General features: G+C 38.5%; 1 protein-coding gene across 1 annotated transcript in view; it reads left to right on the top strand.

Moving 5' to 3' along the window:
• Positions 1-3,974: 3,974 nt before the first annotated feature.
• FBXW7 (F-box and WD repeat domain containing 7) overlaps positions 3,975-23,129 on the top strand; it is a 181,879-nt gene continuing 162,724 nt past the window's right edge. The window contains exon 1 of the mRNA XM_026847614.1: positions 3,975-3,993. The gene's annotated coding sequence lies outside the window, so the exon portion shown is untranslated. The remainder of the gene's footprint in view (positions 3,994-23,129) is intronic.

Genomic DNA, 23,129 nt, shown 5'->3' with positions numbered 1-23,129 from the left:
CCGGGGACGGGCCGAGGTCTCCTCCGCAACTTCTGCTGCCCCCCGCTTTGTACGCGGCGCGGGCCGGGAGCGTCGGCCCCGGCGAACAAAGGCGGTGGCGGGCGGTTCAGGGGCTCGGGACCCTCCGTCCCCGCCCGTGGGAGCCGAGCGGAACCGCCGGGGCGGGAAGTTGTGCAAGGCTGGGAGCGAAGCGCACGGCCGCCGTGCTGGAAGCCGTGAGGGTTTCAGACACACACGCACACACCCCCTCCGCCGTGGTTGTGGCTTTTCTTTTTTTTCTTTTTTTAAAGGGTTGAGTGTCTCTGTGGCTGCCTCCTGCCCGCTCATTTACATAACACTTGGGTGGGAAGTGCTGCTGCTATTGTCACGGGAAAACGTTATTAAGGATTTGCTTTTTCACGTAGAGCGGTTTTTTTTTTAAATGCAGTTTAAAAGCTATAAGCAGTGTTGGGTCTTCCTGTTTATTGGTAAAGTTCCTTCTTCACGAAGCTCGAGCAAGACCTTGCTCAGAGGCTGGGGAGTGAAGGGTCGTGTTTGGGAATGGGACTCTGTTTGTTTGGGTTTATTTTGCTTTGCTTTTTAGGATTTCTGCAGTGTGCAGAATTTCCATATGATCAAAAACTGCAGCAAAACTTCAGATTGTTTTAATAGGGTACCTTAACTTACTCTTCAGCGAAGAAAACGACACCACAGTAGTTAGTCGGTAAAGGAATGTTTATGTTTGTCAGTGTTAAATTCGGGAGTTAAAATTTATACAACAGTGTTACATACAAAGTGGTTATACTGAAAAGTGAAGAGAGTAGGTTGAATGTCACTTATTTGATGAGACAGTGTTCAAACATAGATCCAGAAATCATAATTGTCTGAAAACTGTTGTCTGCATGAGTCCTTTCCACATCTCCTCGAAGGAGCCTAGAAAGACTTTGAAGGGAAAGATGGTAGGATTTGTCTGGTTCTTCATTAAAAGAAGAATAAACAGCTTTTGAACATCCTGTTGGGTCAGTTGCTAGGGTCCTGCTCTTCTGCATTTTCTTTACCAGATGGAATTGAAAGTAGAGAAAAATGTAGCTGAAATCTGTAGCGTCTGAAGGTCTAAAATACATCCGTGTGAATGGAAAGCCATACTTCAGAATTCCAGCAATGTGTGCTTGCTCTGTGCTTTAGTTTGTTTGTGCTACGCGTTTGAGAGTAAGTACAGTCTGTTTCCCAACTGTGTACTTGTCTGTTCCACCGAGAAAGAGACAGCCTGTGAAAACTCAGGGGAAAACCTAGACATCAGTAGGCAGTTCAAAGGTAGACAGGGCACCTGATGTTTCACGGTTTCTTTAGGAGACCAAGTCTGCTGACAGGTAAGAGGACTTTTTTAAGACCAAAATAACTCTGTATCTTAAGCTTCCTGTCATTGCTGCTGTTTTAAAAAGGGAGTTAAAAGAAGTTGAACTCTCCATGCAGTTCACTCTGCTCTTCTTGGCCCCAGAACTAGGAGGTCAGGAAAGGAAGTTGCATTCTTTTCAGGTGTTGAGTTGATCAGTGCCATGCTGTATTTAATATCTACAGGAGCTAAAAGACACCATGTCCTTCTTTCGATATGGTGATTACACTTTTTTTATATCACTTCCTGGTTCCAAACTTAAATCTGCCCTTTCCTACTTCATCATCATCCAGCAGTTAATGGCAGCCTAGTTCTGTCTCTTGATAGTACTTAAGCATTCTTGTGTGTTCCAGGTTCATAAATATCTCAAGAAGATATATTTTTGTCAAGATTTTAAATTTTTCCTCCTGTTGTAGCTTAGATTTAATAAATGTAGTTCCTTTGTTCAAGGTGAATAATTTACTATTACAGAGGTGTCTGTTTGGAAACATAAATGTTTATCAGAAAGTATGTGAAATTAATTTGCATTAACTGTTAGAGAAGCCCTTATTATAAGTAGCTTTTTAGTTTAGGGAAAGAAATAATTTTTTATCTTTAGACTCTTAGACTGACAAATTAACTTTACTGCCCTCATTATGAATGCACGTGGTACTTTGTGAAAGTCTTGTTAATTACTTCAATGGAATTAATTGTCTCTGAATCAGTAAAAGAAATGAATGGTGTGTGATGATTTAGGCCTGGCAATGTTATTAAACAGAGAGGAATGCTATTCTTCTGTCTCTTTAAAGTAAACTAAGTTAAGTATCTTTTGGTCAGCATGTTTTAAATTCAGTCTATATTTAATGACCATGTTTCATTTTCTGGATCTCTTTCTGGATGCTTGTTAACCGACTAAAAGTATGTTACATGTGAAAGAATAGTGACATAAAGACCCTATCTGCAGAGCTGCTTCGGCCTTATATGGGATGCGTATATCATCTAATTCTTGAAAGAGATGGTAAGGATTATATGTGATTGCTCTTGAAAATGCTCTTTCATGACAGAAAATATTGTGATTTAGTGGATTTTTGGAAACTAATGGATGGTTCTGTGTTGAAATGCACCATGTAGTCACAGGATAGACAAAATCTGTTTACCAGGATCACTTCTACGGACTTTAAGATAGTCTCTTGCGACAGCAAAGGCTATAAAGACTTAAACTATTTGTCTGATGAAGACCTAGAATCATGTAAGTGTAAAAGTTAACTTACTGTTAACAAACTCTTGGTTTTGCTTTGTGGTGGTACGGCTACTGGTTATTACACAGGCTGTTCTGGCTTAAATCAAAGGTCAGTTTAGCCCAGTATCCTGTGTTTTTCGGTGGTCACCAGTGGATGTCTGTGCAAGATTGTAGGCAGCACTATGTGCTTGCAAGTCCCTGTCACAGAACACCCTTCTGGTTCCTATCAGTGTGTGCTTCAGGCATTTCCGTGCATTTGGCAACCCTTAGTGGCTTCATCTTGGGTGAAGGTGTTTGGCTTTGGGGGAAGAGTGGGCAATTCACTGCTTAGTGACTTGTTTTAAATATACGAGTCGACAGCTCTGTTGGATACCTTCTAAGCCCTGTGTGAGGAAAGAGGAATAATACTAGATCCCTGTCCACTCCTCACCTGTCACAGTCTCATGTTCAATAGAAAATGAAATGCCGTTCTCCAGCTTTCACTTTAATGTAGATTATGGGTGGAATAATGAAGTAATAGTTTTTTAGCTCCATTCTGTGATCAGCCAGAATCAGTAAAAAAAAGGGCTTGATCAGGCACTTACTTTAACATTAAAAGTACACATTTGCTTTTCTTCTTTGAGAACTTTGCATATGCAAGACATTTTTTGGCTGTAATGAATGTGAGAGGCATTGCAGCTCACTTGTGAAGGAACATTTCTTGGGCAGGGAAAGGGGATGGGAGCAATTATTTTGTTGCAATATTGTGAATCCTGCCTGGTTCTTTCCACCAGCAATTCTGATCAGCCACTTCATTGTGTGTCCTGTATCAATGTAGACATTGCAGTTAAGTGCTTTCTAATAGATCCTTGCTGTTTTTTTGCCAGTAATGCAGGTACGATTTATGTCTGTAAGCACCTCCACTTGCAGCATGTACTCTTGAAGTTCATGCTTAAAGTAGCCTAGTAATGGTTTGTGGGTTTCTGTTTTGTTTTTTCCTCTATCTTTACTTTGAAATAATAGTTTTTTTTTTTTTTTCAGAGCTTGATCAAAATAATTTAAATTTGGAAGCATAATGCATGTATAATATAACTTAATTTGCAAGGTCAGATGCTTCAAAAGTAAGGAATGTCAGAATAAAAAGTCACTACTGCATTCAATCTTGTTCATGCTCACCATGACAAAAACTACATCGTCATCTCTTCAAGACTGGTCATCTTTGCAAAATAGACAGGTCTTTATTATTCAGTATCTCTTCGATATTTTTTTTTCTCAGTATCTCTGAAACAGTTATTCTTACGCAACTGAAACAATGTTATTTTTCCTGTAATGTCATGTCTTAGCATACCAGGAGACATCTTTTTGCTGGGGCAATTGAAGATGTTACCATTGGCTAGAGAATACAGCACCCACAGCTTGGCTGGTAAGAAGTGTGTGAAAGTCCTTATTGTCCAAAACTAGCATGCTTATCTCAGATAATCTTTGTCAGCATCTTGAGCTGAGATGGCTGGCTTTGCGCTGGAGGACGAGGAATGTTCTTGTGTGCTGTTTTGCCAGTACAGTTCTGATGTGATGGTTTCAGCAGGTGCATGCTCACAAGTAGCTGTAAGAGCAAGATTTGCTCTCAAACAGCTCTTCTTTTTTTTTTCGTTTTCCCCTCCTAAATCCCTCCAATATGATCAGTGGTGGCCACTGCAGTATGAGCTAGTAAAATTTGTCTAGTTTTTTGACCACCAAATAAGGCCCTAAAATTGAGAAGTGTGGGATGTTTTAATTGTATGTGCTGTTGTCAGTTTTGGCTGTGATTTAGAGTTGTATCAGTATGATACATTTTGCAATGCTATTTACCTCGGATTGTATTTAAAAAAAAAAAAAATTTTCTATTTAATAGTCTCACAAAAGGTTAAGAGTGCGGCTTGGATTTTGTAACCCAAATACATTGTTATGCTACTGATTCACATTTTTATGTGCTCTAGATGTCATGTGGGCATGGCGTTATTGGGATCTTGGGGGGAAGTAAGGTGGTTTTTGAAATTGCTTGATCTGTGTTTTTGACAGTCACACAAGACTGCTTTCTAGCAGCTACAGTATCAGGGAAGCTTGTAATAGGTAGTGGATGGCTAAGATGGCCTGGGTGAATTTAGATTGTCTTGTGACCTGAAATTGGATGGCTGCTTATAGCAGAGGGACAGCTCTGAGAGAGTTAAGGTTAAGTAATGCTTCCTGTGTAAAGACTGGCTATTCTAAGTTGTCCAAAATGTGAATGTTTTGAAGAGTGTGCTTTCTTGAAAATCTTTCAGTAATATGAATGGTGTGAGCTGCTTGTTACTTCTCCAGAGAAACAGCACTAAGAAGTCTATGAGCTCTTCAGCGTGGGCAGGCTGAAGTGAGGTGTACTCAGAGGGCAGGGCATACTGCTGAAGCAACGCTTTTATAAGCACAAGATTTCCCTCCTTACCAAGGCAAGAGAACTGCCCACAGGTGGAGCTGAGAGGCGTTCGTGTGCTGCGGTGAGACCTGGCCTGGTGGAGCTGGTGCTGTGGAGAAGGGGACACTGGGGGAGCAGTTGTTGCAATAGTTTCTGCTAAACTCTTCATAAACCTTGGTCAGTGAGTCTTGCCACTGCAGTATTGCAGGTCATAATCATGGATTTATTCTTTCCCTAGTTGCCCTCTCTATGCATGGGTCTCTTTGAAAATTAGAAACCTGAACTGATTCTGGGACAGTCGTTATACTTATTCCTGTGTGTCCTTCTTCAATTCCTCAACCTTTTGATCCACTGTTGAAGCTTATCATTCTTCCTCTTCAGCACTTCTTCCTTCAGAAATGTCACTCTGGGTAGCTAGGAAGGTGGGAGGAGACCTTGACACGTGATACAGGTTACTAGAGACTTCCCCTGTGTGTTTCCTTGCTGGGATTATCAAACAGTTTAAGGGTGGTGGCTGAGAGCTGACTGCACATGGAGTGTTGGGGGGTCTCTTTGATGGATTGGAGTATTCCTGGTTATGCAGAGTCCGGGTTACTCAGCTGTGGTTTTGTGTTGTTGTTGGTTGTGGCAATTGCTTTGCATTTCTGAAGAACAGGAACTGCAAACCCAGGGTGTGTTGTTCACAGTATCTGCTTAGCTCTTCCCTCTTTGACTGGCAACGTCCTTTCTGCACACATTGACTCTGTTCTCACAGACGCTGGTGAATGCTTTTGGAGCATGTGTCTTTCAGGATAAAGTCTATCATGTTTTCTTTAAGGTGAAGCTTTATGTTTAGATCTGCTGCAGCCTGCAGGATCTGCCTACGCTCATAGGGAGTTTGCTGTGTTATGAACTGCATATGAAAGGATATTGTTCTCTATGTAAAATATGTGATATGCTTTATAGGATAGAACGTGTGTCTTTATCTGCAGGAATTAAAATAGTCACAATGTTTTCAGAAGTGAACAGGCTACTTCAGGACAAGCTACTTGTCTTACTAAATGACTGACAAGCCTAAAACACAAGCCAAAGCCAATGGGGAAGAAAAGGTTTCAAGCTTTTCCCCAACTTCCTTTTTTAGGAGGGTAAGCTGCTCAGTGTGTTCCCTGGTGAGTGCAAGCCTTTCAGCATTCATGCTTGAGAAGTTGCTCACTAGCTATTGCAGTAGCTGCAAAATCTAATATTTCTTTGCTAGACCTGACAGTAGTGGGTACATGCTTTTGCTGACTTCTCCATTGCCTTATAAGGCTGTTTTTTTAAAAGAATATTTTCTTCATAACCACTTAATAATGATAACCAAAACTACAACTTTGGATTCAGGCCTCTGATGAAATGTTACTCATTTTCTGTGGCAAGTGTAGTCCCACATAGCTTGGCGTGGGTTTGAATCTGTTGAAGAGACGATGTCTACACCTTTGCTTTACCAAATGCTGTGTTTTTGCTAAGCAGTGTTATTTGTGGCCCTGAGCTTGGGTCAGGTGGTCAGTAAACCTGCAGTTTGCCAGGAGTTCCTACTTCTCTTGCTGTTTATATCTTGTCATTTTGTTTTAATTCATGCAATGATGCTCAAAGCAAGAGATCTTCTAGCACAATAGAAAAGGGCCCTGAAACTGTGATCCTGGAGATACCCTCATCTAAGTTATTTGTAACGTTTGTTTCTGAGTTCTGCTGTGGCAGTTTTGTCTGTTACTGCCAGAGCTGATGAGTATGTCTTCAGATCTGTGGCATTTCTGTGAGTGGGTGAATCACTGCAATGACAGGTAACTTTTTTCCTTTACTGCAGAGTACAATAGTGACAGTTTTTATGGATCTTGAGGGCATCTTCAGCATCCTTTAAATCATGCTAGGGCAAAGCTGCTGTGTGGGTGTTTGTTTTTTTTTTTCCAGGAAACTTTTGACACTGTTTCTTTCTCCACGTAGCTAGATAGCAGGCCCCATTGCATATTCCAGCAAGATGGAATTTGAAATAGTCAGTTTGTTTGGGGCACTGTGTTTGGGAATTGCTTTTCTCCTAACTTGCTGCTCCTTCCAAGAGTCCTGGGGGAAGGGAGACAGTGATTCAACCTGCTATGCTTCCTCTCACCCCAGACTGCCTGCCTGGTGCATGTTTAAACTTTTCTGTGTAGCCAAGAGGGAGGCAGATGTGCACCCTTGTGACAAGCCTCTGGTGGAAGGGGGCAGTTGTACACCTCTGCTTTCATGGCATGTTAGTTGTGTTATCTGTGGTAGCAGGTAGATTCTGACTGTGCTGCATCCGGTCTGGTTAAGAGCTGGGCTTAGTCACTGCTTGGCTCCCAGCTTGCAAGACCTTTCCTTGCCCGGCGCTTGCTCTGCACTACCAGCCATGTGGCACACAGTCCTGAACGGCTGCTTTGTGTTCATGAAACATGGCAAGAGTAGCACACAGGCTTTGGTAGCCCCTTAGTAACATGGTAGTACTTCTAACTATGTTTTGATGTTGTATGTCTTCAGGGAAGCGATAAGATGTGTGAAATAGGTCCTACTAAGAATATCTTACGTGGGTTCTGATAGACAGGTGTCTGAACTTTCCATTTTTCAAGCCTGTAATACAGAAGTGTGTTTGTGTTAATGACCCTGATTATCTCCATAATGGCAGTTTCTTAGCTTGTCTAGATGTTGAACTTAATTCTGAAAGTTTTACATACCTGAGAGTGCACTAAAACTAGGTGGTTCTTAGACATGGTTTGCTGTAGCGAGACAACTTTGACATTCATGGTTATATTTGATTTGTTTCCAGGACGTACTGTTTCTTCATTTCAGGTTTGATGTTGTGTTCCCAGCTTTATAGCTTATTGCCATGCTAAATCTTGCAAATTGTTTTGTTGTTATTTGTCCTTTGAATACTTTTATACTTGACTATTTTGAAATTGAGTAATTCCTGATATGCAAAAGAAAAGAAGTGGGCTGATAGTGAAATAAACGAGGGTCAAACTTCAGCTCAGCCATTGCTGATGTTTGGCTGTGCCTGGCAGGAGCACTAGATAATGCTCAGTATGATTCAGGAGCACAGGAAGGATTTTTTTGTTTGAAGGGTAGAGGTGGGTGGTGTCCCATGTCATGGGGTGGATATGTGACTGTCTAGTTAGCGGAGCTACACGCTGCTGGCTGCCTATGTAGGAGGTATGTACAGTCATCCCGCTCAGCTTGGGTGTTGTTTACATGGACTGTGGGAACCTTTCAAAAGGTGCTGGGAATGACTGAAAAAACAAAAGCTTGTTTGGTGGCACAAAAGAAATATTAACGTTTTGGTCCTTCTCATTCCTATTGTTTGTTTACACTGCAGTGTGGTGGGAACAAAATTGGTTGCATAGGTTAGGCATGACTTAGCAAAGATTTAAAAAGAGAAACTTAAAATGGAAACAATTTACCCTTCTTTCATAAAATCTTTTTGAACTTTGCAAAGATGGAGGGTTCCTGACATGTTATGTTTGCTTGTCCTTTACAGGGTTGTCATTTCATACTGCATTTGACCTGCTTAGTTGCTGCTGGAAGGAATGGTTCCAAACAGCTTCTCTCATCCCCAACCTTGTCCTGTGCTAGCTGCTAGCTATTGGTTTAATCTGACTTTTTGGTAATTAATTTTGTGCTGTTGGGTTTTCTACCATTTTAGTTCCCTGAATTTAAGTGAGAAGGGAACTAAAAATCAGATTGAGTTGGCTCAGTGTGACCTAGGATGTGTGTTAGAGCTGGTACAGGGAATGCACAGCTGGTAGTGGATCCTTTGGGCCCTGGCTGGCCATTAGATTGGCTTAACTGTGTCCTGAAACCTCACGGTTGTGGTTTGATGATCTGCTGAAGCCAGCGTGGAGTATGTGCTGCAACCAAAAGGGCTTGTCTTGCTGCCCCCCCCCCCCCCCCCCCCCATTTTGGCTTTTGTGGCTGTGCTGTCCATTGCTCAAATCCAGCAGGTTGTGAACCAACAGGAGTGCTAGTGCTGCCTGACCTCTTAGCCTTTTGGGTGAGGGGAAAGTGGGATTGCCCCTTTTAACCATGAGACAAATTTAAGTAATCTAAAAATGCTTATAAACCATATACTAAACTTCAGTAATATTGTCATATGTATCATACTGTAAACTATATGCATGACAAAACCCACCTTCAGCTACTACTGCCAATTCAACCTACAAAATCGAGCATGCCCTTGATCTTCAAAGGTTTTTCCCTGAAGTTCTCTTCATATCACAGTCATAGCTATGCCAGTCTGGACAAACTAATCCTTTTATTCAGTAGAGCTACATTTAACACAGTGATCAAAGCTACAATGTGCAGAAATATTAGTATTCAAATCTGTAAAACACAAGGGAAACAAATTGTTCTATGAGCAGAAGAGCTAACAAAACCTAGTTTCCTGCGAATTTGTATCCTCTTTGCTGCCGCTGTATCCCACCACTGCAGTAATAGTCCTCATTACTGTCCTGTTATCTTCTATGACCTCCCTTATCACAGTATGTTCCGATCCTGCAGCCTGACTACTGTGTTACTCCCCATATAACCTACCAAGCTTTTTTTTAGTTTGCTAGCTAGCTGGGCTAATTCACCATGTCCTGTGACTATTGCAGAGTGATGCGTATACTTGCTGGCTGCTGCCAAAGAGAGGGGGGGGGAAATATTCAAGAATTCTACTGGTTGTAGAACTGAGAGTTTAACTTCTGTGCTAGTCTCTCTGCCTATTAGTTGCCATCTCCAGAAAGGAAACAGTATTTCATTACAGGATACATGTATCTTTTTGCCTTTCTTTTCAGATTCACTTTTTGGAAAAGTGTGTAGTGCCACTGAAGTTTCATGTATAAAACTTCTAGTAGTTTGCTATTCTTCAAGATCAGTCTTAATTGTTGTTACAGCTTATTATGCTGTTTAATAAAACATGCAATCTTTTTTAGAAGTACGTTAGGTTTGTAGTTCAAATTATTTCTTTTTTTTTAAAAACCAAGTTTGACGCTCTGAGCAATTGTTGTATGAAGATGTATTGTCTCCTATTAATAATGAATTTCATAATAATGTCTTGTTATTCGCGATGTTTTAACCCTGTAGTTCAGTTGAATATATTCTTCTTGTTCTAAAACTCCAGTTGAACTCAGAGTTCTTAAGATTTTTTTCTGTACGTTTTCCTGTGTATTACTCTGCATCTCTGTTACAGTTAACATACCTTGATCTTTCTGACGCTTTTTGGCATGCTCTTTAAGATGGCTGCCATCAACTTTTACCTTTTTTGAAACTTTTAGCTTAATTGGCTTTTCAAACCATATTTTACATTGTGTGGCTGCTTGGAATGCTGTATTCATTTTGTAGTGTACCAATTGTAAGATTCTCCAAAACATTTTATATATGTCCTAACATTTTAATTTTTTTTACCAAATATCATTCTTCAGTGGACTATCTGGAGTGAATATGTCTCTTTCTGAATTAATTCTTAAAATCCAGAAAGTTTGTAAGTAGAATATTCACCTTGACATGTAATATCTTGTTGATTGTTCTTTTTGTCTGTCATGTATTTCCCTTTTTACCTAGCTTGGTTAAACTGTTTGAAGTTCTTAGAGTTCCTTCTCTTGCCTTAACCTTAATTTTCATGTGAGTGAGTTTTGCCACTTTTTGCTTTCTGGACCATTAAGGAATATGTGAAGTGGTTCTAGTACAGAACCACGGCCTTCTGATGTTAACCTTTTTCTGCAAGTTAACAGATCACTTAGTGCATTTTCTTTTGATGCTTTGTTGCTGGCATCTTAAACGCAAATAATGTTTTCCCTTAATGCCAAGATTAATTTCACTTAATGGCCTCTTGAGACTTTGGGGGAGGCTTTTTGAAAGTCAGTTTTTCAGCAATTTCTCCTTAGTTCACTGTTGTTATAAAATTCTACTAGCCTAAAAAAGTACAGTTTCCTTTCCAGAAACCATGCTGTTTATATTCTCTGATACTAACCTGGGTATGTTTTACAATAGTATTCTCTAAACAATTGTTTCAGCTAGCTTGCTGATGTGCGAAAGGCTTGTTTGTTTGTAACAAGCTAAATCATATTTACTGGCTTTTCTAAATATAGGTAAGTCCTGTGTTTTATCACATTCTAATATGAGATATTTTTAGTAGTAGGTTAATGTAATTTTTTAGCATTTACAGATCAATTTTTTCTCTTGTTCCTCTGACGTAACCCAGTTCTGATTTCTCTTAATAAAATGAGAAAATGCAGAAGTACCAGATGTTCTCCAAAGGAGGTGTTAATGGTTTGTTAGCTCTGTTCTACTCCCCCAAATTGTGTAGCGAGTGTTGGCAGCTGAGTTTAGCTGAGCATGTGCTTAGGTAGTCTTTCTTAGACTTTGAATTCAGGATCTAGGAGGTCTTCAATTCAGATGACAGAAACACTGTGAGATGTGTTATGGAGAGGGAACAAACAGGAGTAGAGAGGTCTTCCTAATTATTGAGCAGGCAGATGTCTGTGACTTCTTCCATCTATTTTTTTCTGTATCCCTTTTCAGGAAGGAAAACAACCTGCAAACTCAACCCAGAGTGAGTCATTTAGCTTTTATGAGGAGAAAAATGGCAGTCAGGACTGTAGTAGACCGTTCAGCTGCTCACTAAGAGCTTGCGCAGACGCAGTGTGTAGGAGACAAAGCTGTGAAACTGCTCTATATGTTTTAGTGGAGAATAATTGGTGATGTTACTCCACCAGAGGTGTAATTACTTTCTAACTGATATTTTGAATGGAAGCTCAAGCTCATTTGAATTTATCCAAACATTAAAATTGCTTTTCTGTTTTTTAATTGGAATGTTCTGTTTTAAAATATGTTTATTAAATAATTTTAAAACAAAAGAACTGCTACACTGGATCACACTGGCGTTCTTTCTAGTCTAGTATCAAGTGTCCAATAGCAGCCATAAAGGAGAAAATTATGTACAGGAACTCAGAAGTTCCCTAATTTTTCCAGTGACCCATCTCAGAAATGTCTGTGAGGGGGGGAATATTGAAAACAAGGTGTTAGCTACTTTTCTTTTGGTGCTTGCTCTTCAGCTGCTTTCACTTCACAGAATCTCTGAGCCAGAGGTAGCTTCTGTTTATTCAGAAAGTCCTGAATGATTTCTCTACCATGAAGTTGACCAGTTTCTCCTTAACCCATGTAGACTTTTCGTTGCTTTTGCATCCTTTCGCAATGAATTCCATAGGTCTACAGGCTATTGCCTGAAAAGTTACTCATGTTTTGAAGGTGGCTCCTACTAGCTTCATGAGCTGCTGTCTAGTGTTTGTGTTGGAAGGAGCAATGAACAGTAAGTCAGTTACTGTCCTATACTTTTCATGTCACTTGCCTCTGGCATAGTCCCTTAAAATAGCCTCTTTGATCTGAAAGAGACCATTTTTCAGGTGTCAGTTCTTATAGGCTTAAGTAATTTTTGCTGAAACTGTGCACATCTCTAAGACAACAGATACTTCTTCACTAACTGCTTGATTTTTTTATTGAAAAGGAGAGGTGCTGTTTGGACACCACTTCTTATTAGTGCGTCAGGATTGAAGTCAACCATAGGAATAGCAACTGCAAGTGAAATTTAGGTTATAGTGTGGATATTTACTGAAGAATTGCTTGACCCTGTGGAAATGACAGGTACTAAGGCAAGGATGGGGAATTCTCATCTGTATCTCCAGGAAATGGCAATTCCTTTTAATGTGGTTAGAAAGTCACCTAGCAGATCTTAAGTTTTAGTGTCTTGATATGGATCATATAAATAATAATGAAGAAATACTACGTTCTTTCTGAAATGGTAAATAACAAGTTTCCTATGTTAGTATTACAACTGTTGCAACCAGGCAGAGCAAACAAAAATACAGCTTTTGTAGTTGAAGTTGTCTTTTTGGTCTGCTGTGTTGATAGTGCATTGTTAACTTCCATTTTTTAATTACTATCATATATATGAGTACTTTTGTGAAGAAAAGTAAATTTAGTGCTTAGTGATTTTTCTGTAAACCTCTAAAGCCTTTCTTTGGGTGATTTACAGAAGACAAATATATAAGAAATAGATTCTTCAAGCTACATCTTAAGGTCTTATTAAAGTATTAATGGTGTGCAACATAAAAGGTTTCTTTAAAAACTGATTTTAAGTAATAATCATAGATTTTTTTGTGTGTGTTTTTTGTCAAATTTATATCTATCATGAAGACAAATCTGAAGGCACTTGTGATGCCTTTTAACTCAGTGGTTAAATTTTCTGTTGTTACTACTGACAGGCTGTCATACTAGTTCTTGTGGAGTACAGGTGTAGATAGATAAATGAAATCCAGGTCTGATCCTGCAGTCACTGAAGTATACACTTAAATTTGGTCATAAGAATACCTGTAGAAAGCTAAGTGTCTGCATAAATGTTTGCTACATCAGTAGCTACAAATGTAAATTTGTCAAACTTCTTAGTAATGTTTTATTGCCTCAGAAGAAAACTGATTGACAGTGTCTTATTGATAACACAATCTAAAAAGTACTGGGAACTTTTAGTCTAAGCTTGCATGTGTTTATTTGGAAGAGCAAGAAGTTAATCTCTGACGAGCAGGATTTTTCAAGTATGCTTAAATCATTTAGGAACATAAATTCCATTGGCTTTGTACTGTGAGAGGAGTAGAATTGAACTGAAGCAGAGGATTAATTTTGGAAGCTAAGCAAACTGAGAAGTGCAGTTGATCACTATTGTATTATGGAGGTCTCATCATCTTGTATGAATCTTCTTAAGCCTAAATGAACATCTGACTCTAAAATTGTTGAAAGACTTGGACAGATATGGGCAGGGATAATTAGCAAAATGTGAATTAAGAACTTAATTAGGAAAGCATTCTGTTTAAACTTAGTTTTAGTCACTGTTTAGAAGTCATGTTTATTCACTCTCAAGGAGGATATAGGAAAACTGTTATTAACTCTTTCTTTAGAATCAGTGTCTTTGCAGTAGTTACTGTATTGCTGTTTTCTTTGCCAGCACATCAGTGGTGCAGTAGTAGGCAAAAGACTCCAAAGTGTCGCAAGTGAAAACCTTAGAATATGGTTGAAACTTACAATTAAGTAAAATTACCTGTCTATTTTTGCTATGAAATGTGACGGTAGGTTGGTTGTTTCTTGGCTGCTCATTGATTAACTGGTTGGCAGTAGCTAGGAAGACTGCAAAACTTGTTGTATGACTTTTGTTTCAGCTATCAGTTGTCTTTCTGTGCCTTATCAGGCTGCTTGACAACTGTTTAATTGAAAAGTTTCACATGCTATTGAAGTGTTATTGTTAGAATAACCACTTAATTCCAGAAGGAGGATATAATCTCTTGGTTTGATAGTCAGAGTCACAGTGTAGGGGGAGGGATGCTATCACTGTCCTAGATAGCAGACTTATTTATTTTACAAATACAGATTTTTTTTTTAATTTTTTTTTTTTTTTCTGAATAACAAAGGACAGAAACCTTGGCTAATTGTAAATATCTCTGAATGGGGGCAAGTATTTTACTGTCATTCTGTTAGGAGACTTTTAGATGAGAATTCAAATGCTACATCCAGTGTAACAAATGGGAATCTTGTCCCCCAAAAGTTGCAGTAATAAGGATGAAACTTGGTTATTTATTTTTGCTTGGGTAGTTGTGCATATAAAAAAACCTAGTAGTTATCGTTATGCTTGACAAAAAGAAGCAGATGAGAAATGGTAGCAGAAGAATGATTTAAGATTTCTTCTGCACTGTCTTGTTACTAGAACAAGGGGCATTGCACTGTTAAATATGAGTAATAGAGTGCATATACATACTTTTTTCTTCTCAGATCTTGTTTTGCTTTATTGTCTGTGTTAACTTGTTATGCAGCTACAATATTTGTATGTTTCTGCTAGTAAAAATATCTTTCACAGTTTCTAAATGTAGGAGTTTAGAGGAAATATATCTGCCTGGCTCTTTTTGCCTCGCTGATGGTGACTAGATGGAAAGATGCTTTTTTTTTCTTTTCTTTTTTTTTTTTTTTTTTTTTTCTTTGGCCCAGTCTCTAATCACAGGGTAATGGGGGTGACTTGTTAATGAAGCGAGTTTAGAAACTGTAAGGTAGGAGGAAACTTAATTTTAATTCTTTCAAGGATTACTGATATTGTATAACTTAGGGCAAAAATACTGATACTGCTTGAAGGAAGTTTATGGCCATAGAGCTTGTTATCAAGGATACTTACAAAAAACCCACACACAATACTGAGCATTGGAGAATGAAGTTCAAACTTTGCTTCAGTTTAATTTAAAGCAACTGCACAAGTACATAGCTAGGTCACTACAGCTTTTCTCATTTCTTTTGTTTGTCATATCCAAGTGAATCTTTGGATCCAAGCTGAGTTCATTGAGTGGTTTTGTTGTAGAGAATTATGGTGCTCTCTTTATGGTTTGTCAGTGTTGCATATGAAGCTTTGCTTAAGTCATTAATGTGATACATTTGAGCTTTTGTCAGGGGATATACCTTCAGCAAGAACCCTAAACTTTTCTGTTCATGAATAGGCATGAAAGTTTGCATTGCACTTACTGTCTTTTAAAAAGTCGATGCTAAGGATTTTTATTAACAGTTTAAGGAAGTGGAGAAGTTAACAGATTTTAGAACTTCTGAGCTGGTGATTTTTAAGAAAGCATGGTTAAATGCATTCTATGAGGTTTCTGATGTTTCATAGACTAACAAAAGGTTGCTTTATTAGTAGCTTTAATGAACAAATCGCTTTATTGGCTTAGACATACTGGTTGCTTTGTCGGTCCAAACTGCTATGGGTTCTTGTTTCAATTCACCATTGTGCTAGAGTAGAGAAGTGATAGCCATTGACCTTCTGTTAAAGCACAATAAAAAGTTTTTTGTGAAGAAGGAAAGTGTGCAGGGAAAAGAGTGATGCAGTTCTCTGACTTGAGTTCAGCAACGTAAAAATCAAGAGACCGTGTACCTCTCCTGTTGCTTTTCTTGCTAGGTGGTTCAGTATAGTGAACCACCTGAAACAAGAAAAGGCAAGACTGACTTTCTGAAGGCTGTTTTTCATGGAACCTGTGTGTAAAGTAAGGAGGTAATTGTATTGTAGCTGTAAGGAAGCATATGAAGTAGGTACTCATTTAGTTCTGAATGGAAAGTGTGTTAGTCTTCAAAAAATTATTTTTTATTATTGTTTGTCTGTTTTGTTAAGTGTTTAGCACACATGACTAAAACATAGCCTTTGATTGAATTGTGACCATATTTTATTTCTTGAATTACTTCCTAAGAATTCGTTTAAATGAACAAATAGTTGTGGGTTGGTTGGCTTTTTTTTTTTTTCTGGCTGTATGGTTAAGACAAAGAAGAAATGTGTTGGATGCTTTAAACTTTTGTTAATGATAATAATTAGTTCTCAAAGTTGATGTCTGTGTAAAGAAATGATGCTAAATCAGGTGGGATTACATTGCAGTCCCCCAGGTCATTTCTGGAGTTATCAGATTGCTTTAAAAACCTATCATTTTACTTGTAAAAGGTGAGCATCATCCTGTAACTAGAATAATAGTGTTTCAATTGAAGCTGGAGATTCAGATAGATTTGCCAAACATATTTACATTACATAACACATGAAGTTATAATCATGATTAAAAAGATTAGGAACTTTCTTTTTAATGAAAGCACTGTATGAGAACAATTTACTCTTCTCTGCAAATAGTTTTTTCTTTTGGATATAGTGCAGCTCAGATGTTCTGTAGATGGCTGCTTTTGGCTTACAGATTTGAACTGGAGCACTTGTCATTTGGTGGGAGCAGCAGTTGGAATATATTTTACATTATACTTTGAGTTGTAGGGATTGTAATGTATGTTTAATGGTTATGATGTGTTACGCCTAGTTCATAGTGGGGTGTCTATTTGTATTACAATAAAGTGTTTGTATTACAATAAAGTGTTTCAAAGGTTTTTTTGATGGAGCAGTTTTGTGCCCTAACACATTCCTAATTCCTCAGGAAAGCAAGTCTTCCCTGAGACAATTTCTTGGGCAAAACTGTGACAAGCAGTGAAGCTGTCCTTGCATAAATTTATCTAGATTTCATTTTTGAGACAGTTGTTTGCTACAAACTTGTTTTTGAAGTTAGGAATGAGATTGGGTGAGCTTGTATATGAATGCATTGAGTAGTGCACTGAGAATGTGTTCAGACTGTGCATAGCTGGGCCTGTTCAGAGAGGAGCTGACTTGCCATCATGCTCTGGTTAGCAGCTGTAGTTCAGCAGGGAAGTACCTTTTGACATTCTTTAGTTTTCTTCTGAATCTTTTAGCATCAAAATGTTATTAATGTAAAATTTGCATGGCTTTACATGGAGGAAACAGAGCACGAAAGCACATTTTTTTCATTTTCCCTTCCCATGACTTGGAGTTCTTTGTTGCCAGGGTATACAGTGCCCTCTTTCCTACCTCTTCTGGCTACTGCCTTCCCTGCTTTTCATCTTTCTCTCTGTGGTCTTTCAACATGTGCTAGGAGGTTTATTGTGCTCTCTAGTGCATTCTCTTCTTGGTGCTATCTCCCTATCTCCTTATGGCTGCAGTGTTCTCCCTCTCCCCCTTTGCTTGTCCTCTTCTGCCCTTCCATCCTTATTTTGCATTTTAATACTGTTTCAGTAGTTTCATGTCTTCAAAATGCTTGGTTTCCTTTCTGAGCCAAAAAATTGTCAGCCCTGATTTTTGAAGGAGCCACCTCTTCCAGAGGCTGTGTTAGTACCCCCTTCTGCCAGATAATCACAGATGTTCCTCAGCAACTTTGTGCTTGCCACTGAGTCTGTACCTCAGCTCCCCAATGTACAAAATTAAAAAGTAACTTAAGTTCTCAGAATTGTTTAGAATCAATTAAGGTATCCTAGGTTTTTGACATTAGCATGATTACTATAAAAATGAAAGTAGTCAACATGGAAATTTTAGTTCAGAGTCAGCAGTTGACTAAACACGCTTCATATTTGTAATTCTTAATGTCCAGAGTATAGTTATGAGTAACAGAATGGAAGAGGTTGTGTGGCTTCAAATAATGCTTTTTAACCCTTCATCCTACTATGTAGAAACCTGCGTTTTAACAGCCTGCTGTTGGGGAACTGGTTTTGAGGTTGTGTTGATATTATAATGACTTTGCACCATCTGTAACTTGAGTATGTGATGGCAGGTCATGCCAGCTGTACATTTCAAAGAAAACTAGCAATTCTGGTGCACTTTTCATTAGAAAGGTAGATTAAGTGAAGATAAAGAAATAAAACAAAGTACAGAATTCTAGCTGCCCAGAGCTCTGCTGCAGTTAGTTTTTTCATTATACATTTCTTCATCAGTGTCAACTTCCTAAACATCCATCTCAATAACAAATGGCAGCCCACAAACTGCATGTATTGAAGAAGACACAACTAACATCTGTTTGTTTTAAAACCAGCAGCCCTCTGCAACATACAATAGAATATGTACTGTTTAGCCCTTAGATATCACTGTGTCTGCAATAAGGAGAGTGAATTTTATATTCATCTGTCATAATATATACCTCAGAACACTATTTCTCTAGAGAAACAGTAAAATCTTTGAATATCATGCAAGAACTTGCTGCAATACAACAAGAAAGGTCCCTTTAGTGGCTTAACATTGTGTCTTGGAATCCATCTAGAGAATGATTAAAGTGGAAAATGTATGTGGTAGAAATTTCTCTCTGACCCTCTTCTCTAGTGTTCTAATAATCCCCTATCATCAGGTTCATGACCAGAGCCAAACTTTTTGTACATGAATTTGCATCAAATAGTACCAGACCCTGCAAAGCTTGACAATGAATCTTTACCATCATATGGTAAATATTTACTCTCCTCCCCACTAAAAACAACAAAATCTTTGGGTCTTAAGTATTCACACACCAGAATGTAATGTACTCAATACAGTTCACCTAATGTTCTTATGAGAGTAAAGGGAAGGAAAGCAAACAACTACTAAACACCCAAATGAATTAACGTCTACAAATGAGAAAAGACCTAACCACTCTATTCTTTCAGACAAGCAAGGTATCAAGAAGAACTGGGTAGCCTGAGTTTAACAAAGGTGGGCCTAAGGGAATCTTCAGAAGACAAATCTGGGTCTTTTAAGTATGGGTTTATGCAGCCTATCATGGCCTCAAGAGAGGGTTTCTGTGGAATGGCATAAACTTTCCCACTCCTTTAAATATTCTGTATGTCACAGGTAAATAAAGTAATGTCTATTTTGCCCTCCTTGAATGACAAAGGCATTTTAACTTTTCCCATCTACCTTGAAAAATCTACCTGCATTCCACAGGTTTTCAGCCACCTCATATTAATTAATATAGCCCAGATGAAATCAGAGCTCATATTTTCAATCTGGAGTTGTTTGGAAGGTTGTTCTCTGTCTTTTTGAAATCTGGAGGTCTTCTGTACCTAGTCTCTTCAGCTATATCAGTTTGACTAATAGAATTGTAGTATCAGTGCTTCTAACACTGTTCTCCAGACGACAGTTCTTGTCCCAGAAAACTCAATTTCACTTAATTTGAGCAGAATGTTAACCTGGCCTTACAAGTTCAATTTCCCTAGTTTAGAGTCTAGTTCTGCCTTGAGTGAGACTCTGGCTGATTTGGTTCCATAGGGATTCTGTCTTCATCACTGCCTCACTAATCAGAAGTTATTTTTATCTCATCAGTACTTTGGGGGTGGAGATATAGACAGAGGAGTGGCATGATAGTTGGAAGAATTGGGTTTTCTATTCGTAGCTTCTGCCACTGACTTTCTCTGAGATGCTCTTATTTAAGAGCATAATACTCTATTTTGTGCCTTATATTCTATAAAATTAGAGTACTTAACCACATCTGTAAAATGTTTCAAGATCTTTGGGTAAACACTATTCTGAGTATCTGTATTTGTTTCGGGAGATCACAGTCTGTGATGATAGTGTAATAATATGGTTTTGTTTCTTTGGAAAAGAAGCAGCACTGGTAGTTCACCATTATACATTCAAATGGCAGTCCAACTTTATAATATTCTTAAGTTAATGTGGTCTTTGACATATGTATAACTATTCATTGTTTAATGGGAACAGTGACTTAAAATGAGTTGCTATTAATTTTACTGGACATAAGATGTTTTAATGAAAACAGGGATTTATATTAATTGCTTCAGTGTTTGAGGACCTGTTGTAGCAGGTGCTGAATTTCTGTCCCATTGATATAGTTCAAAATACATTCAATAAAACATAAATATTGTTTTCCTGTAATGCATGCAATATCCAAGACAGACACACAAACTCCAAATGAGAAGTAACTCTGCTTAATGGTCCACATCTTAATGTTTTTTCACTCTCATGGAAAGAGCTTACTGCTATAGTTGCTGCATTAATCCATAATCCAATAAAGGGGATTTATTTGAGGGGTTGAAGGCAGAGGGAAGAAAAAAGAATGTGTCTATAGTGCACTGTGAGCAGTAGTTATGCTAAAAATAAGATAGAGCTCTTGAATGGCTCTGTTTGCCTTTCTCTATGTGTGAGAAACAAGTTTCACAGTAAAATTTTTAGGTGCGATTATATCCTTTCTCCTGCTTCTCAAGGAAAAAGACCACACCAACAAACCAAACAATCAATTCCTCAGGCCCAAGTTGTTCTTCCTGTTATTTCAGCTGTTCACAAATGCAGGGATAACCGGGCTGCTACTTCAATCCATACAGTTGGCCTGCATTAAATATTGTATGATATTAGATGAATGCTGACACTCCAGCTTTGGTAAGAATCATGTCAGTTCAGTGTACAGCTCTACTGTGCTAGACCTAGCAAACCTCTAGTAGCATATATGCATAAATACATGACCTCAACACTCTTCTGAAATTAAGCATTGTATTGTTGAAGCTTTTGTCTTGTGTTGAAGATCCCATGTAACTTAGATGTAGTAAAATGTTTGAGTTAAAGCCACTCCTGATTGCAAAGAATGCATGTGAATGGCTTGTACCTGTAGCTGAAGGGGGGCTGGCAGATTCTGCTTGTGGATTTTTAAAGCTTTAAAGACAAAACTGGAAGAAGAAATGCATTGATATTTATTGACACTAATGAGTATTTACTCATCTGGTTCCTCCAATGGTGTGCTAGCAGGCATTGCTACAAGTTTTCATGTTGAGACCTTCTTGATAGAATTACACACTTTTTTTCTTTTCCCTCAAAGCAAAAGAAGACCTTGATGTGTCTTTCTCTGAGTTTGGTGCTTCATAAACACCAAATGCAGAATCTTTGAATAACATTAGTTGTTTTTGCTAGAGTTTGAAAGGTACAATTATGTGACTCAATCTCTGGAAAGTGAGCTTTGTGGAGTTTTCAACTCTAAATGTCAGGTACAATAATTTTCATTCCTTTCCCCCTCTTCTGATGTGAAGGCTTTTCCTATAATTTTTAATGCAGTTTGTAAAGAAGTCTGAAGAAACTTTATCAAAATGCTCAGATTTCTGAGAAAAGATGTTACTTACCTTCTTTTAAATATGGGTTGACTTCTAAGAGGTGTTAAATGCCCTATCTGGATCTTTTAAATCACTGCAAGATAGACTAGTCATACTTTATTTGAAAATGTTGCTAATTTCCCATGTCTGAACCGAATTTCTCAGAATAGCCAAGTGTGCTGATTTTTAGTGCTTGAAAATTTCTTATGCTAGAATTGTCATTTAATGAACTAGTGTTTTCCTCTGATTTGTTTGAATACAAATATCTGTACAGTCTGAGTACAAATAATGGTATTGCACTCTTAGGGGTAGATATAAAAAAGCCTGGGAGTCATTTGGTGCTTAGATACACACGTATCTTCCTGTGGGTCAAATTAATTGGAAAGAAATTTTGAACAGGATTAAGCAAAGGCATATGAATTATAGGCCTAAATTTTGGGTTTGGTACCTGCTGTCATGTGATGCAATCAAAGCCTTGAGCTGTCTACAAAATGCTTCAGCTCGTGGGCTGCAGAGAGAAGCCTGCAGACATCACTGGGGAGTAATCCATAAAGCATTGCCTGCCTGGGACTGGAAACAGTGCAGTTAAAAACTGCTGTAAGCGTCCAGGAGATCTGGAAGCAAGGTGAGGAGAAACAAAAAATGGCTCTAGCAATCTTATCTCAGTTTGAGTCTGTGTTCTAGGTAGTGATAAAGGGCAGGGGGAGATTGACACATCCCTCCGGGTCAGATACAGCCAGTAGCTAGCAGGCAGATCTGGTGTTCTGGCCTGCAGCTCCTCATTCCTCTCTCAGCTGGCAGTGGACTAGTTGCTTCTAAAAATAGTACATGTTACAGATGCTCCTGTTACCACTGCATGAAGGAATGGGATCCTTCTGCTTTGTGTGGGTAGAATTACAGTCCCAGAACACAAGCAGAAGCAGAGCTGCAGGAACCCACATCTTGGTGTACATTAGTGTGGGAAGCACCAGAATCTGTTTCTGGTGCTCATCAGCTGGTTTATATATTGCTGCTTCTAAGTGCAGGTTTTGCAAGACTTTGAATACTGTCATGCTAATTTAAACAGCAGCCAGCAGGAGGGTCTAGCATGCAGTATGCCATTAGAAAGGATTGACTTTTTTTCCTTTATTTCAAGTTTGAGAATTTGTATAAAGGACATCCAGATTTCTGTAAGGAAATACTTCTCAGATTAGATTGTTAAAGTAGAATTCTTTTAGCAAAACCAGTCTTTTTTTTTAACAAGATTGATCAATTTAAAGTCAGTTTCATTTTTAATCTTACCTTTTTGTGCTTCCCTGCTGAAGTGGTGGGTACCGCATCCCTTTTAAGTTTTAATTCTTTTCTGTTTGTTCATTGAGTGCTGCTATTTTATAAAGTCAAACAATGTTTTGTCAGCAAACAAATGGGAAGTATAAAGCAAACAGCCCTTCCTTCTCTAATAAATGCTTCCATTATTCTTTCTTATTAGTTAGATAGAATTTTATGTCATGGGCCAAACTGGAGTTGATAGCCAAGCTGGAAATGATAATAATGTCTCAGTTGTGGGAAATGGATAAGGTTACCGATTAAACTTATTTTGAAAGGTGCCCGGTGTTGTCTTGAGAGTCTTTTGTCTTTTAGACTTACTGGCTTTGCTAACTCTTATAGTAATACTTTCTTCCCCGCTCTCCCCCCCCCCC

The sequence above is a fragment of the Athene cunicularia genome (assembly GCF_003259725.1).
Source record: "Athene cunicularia isolate RWA chromosome 4 unlocalized genomic scaffold, athCun1 chr4_part2, whole genome shotgun sequence".
Taxonomy (NCBI): Eukaryota; Metazoa; Chordata; class Aves; order Strigiformes; family Strigidae; genus Athene; species Athene cunicularia.
This window is presented reverse-complemented; position numbering and strand designations above follow the sequence as displayed.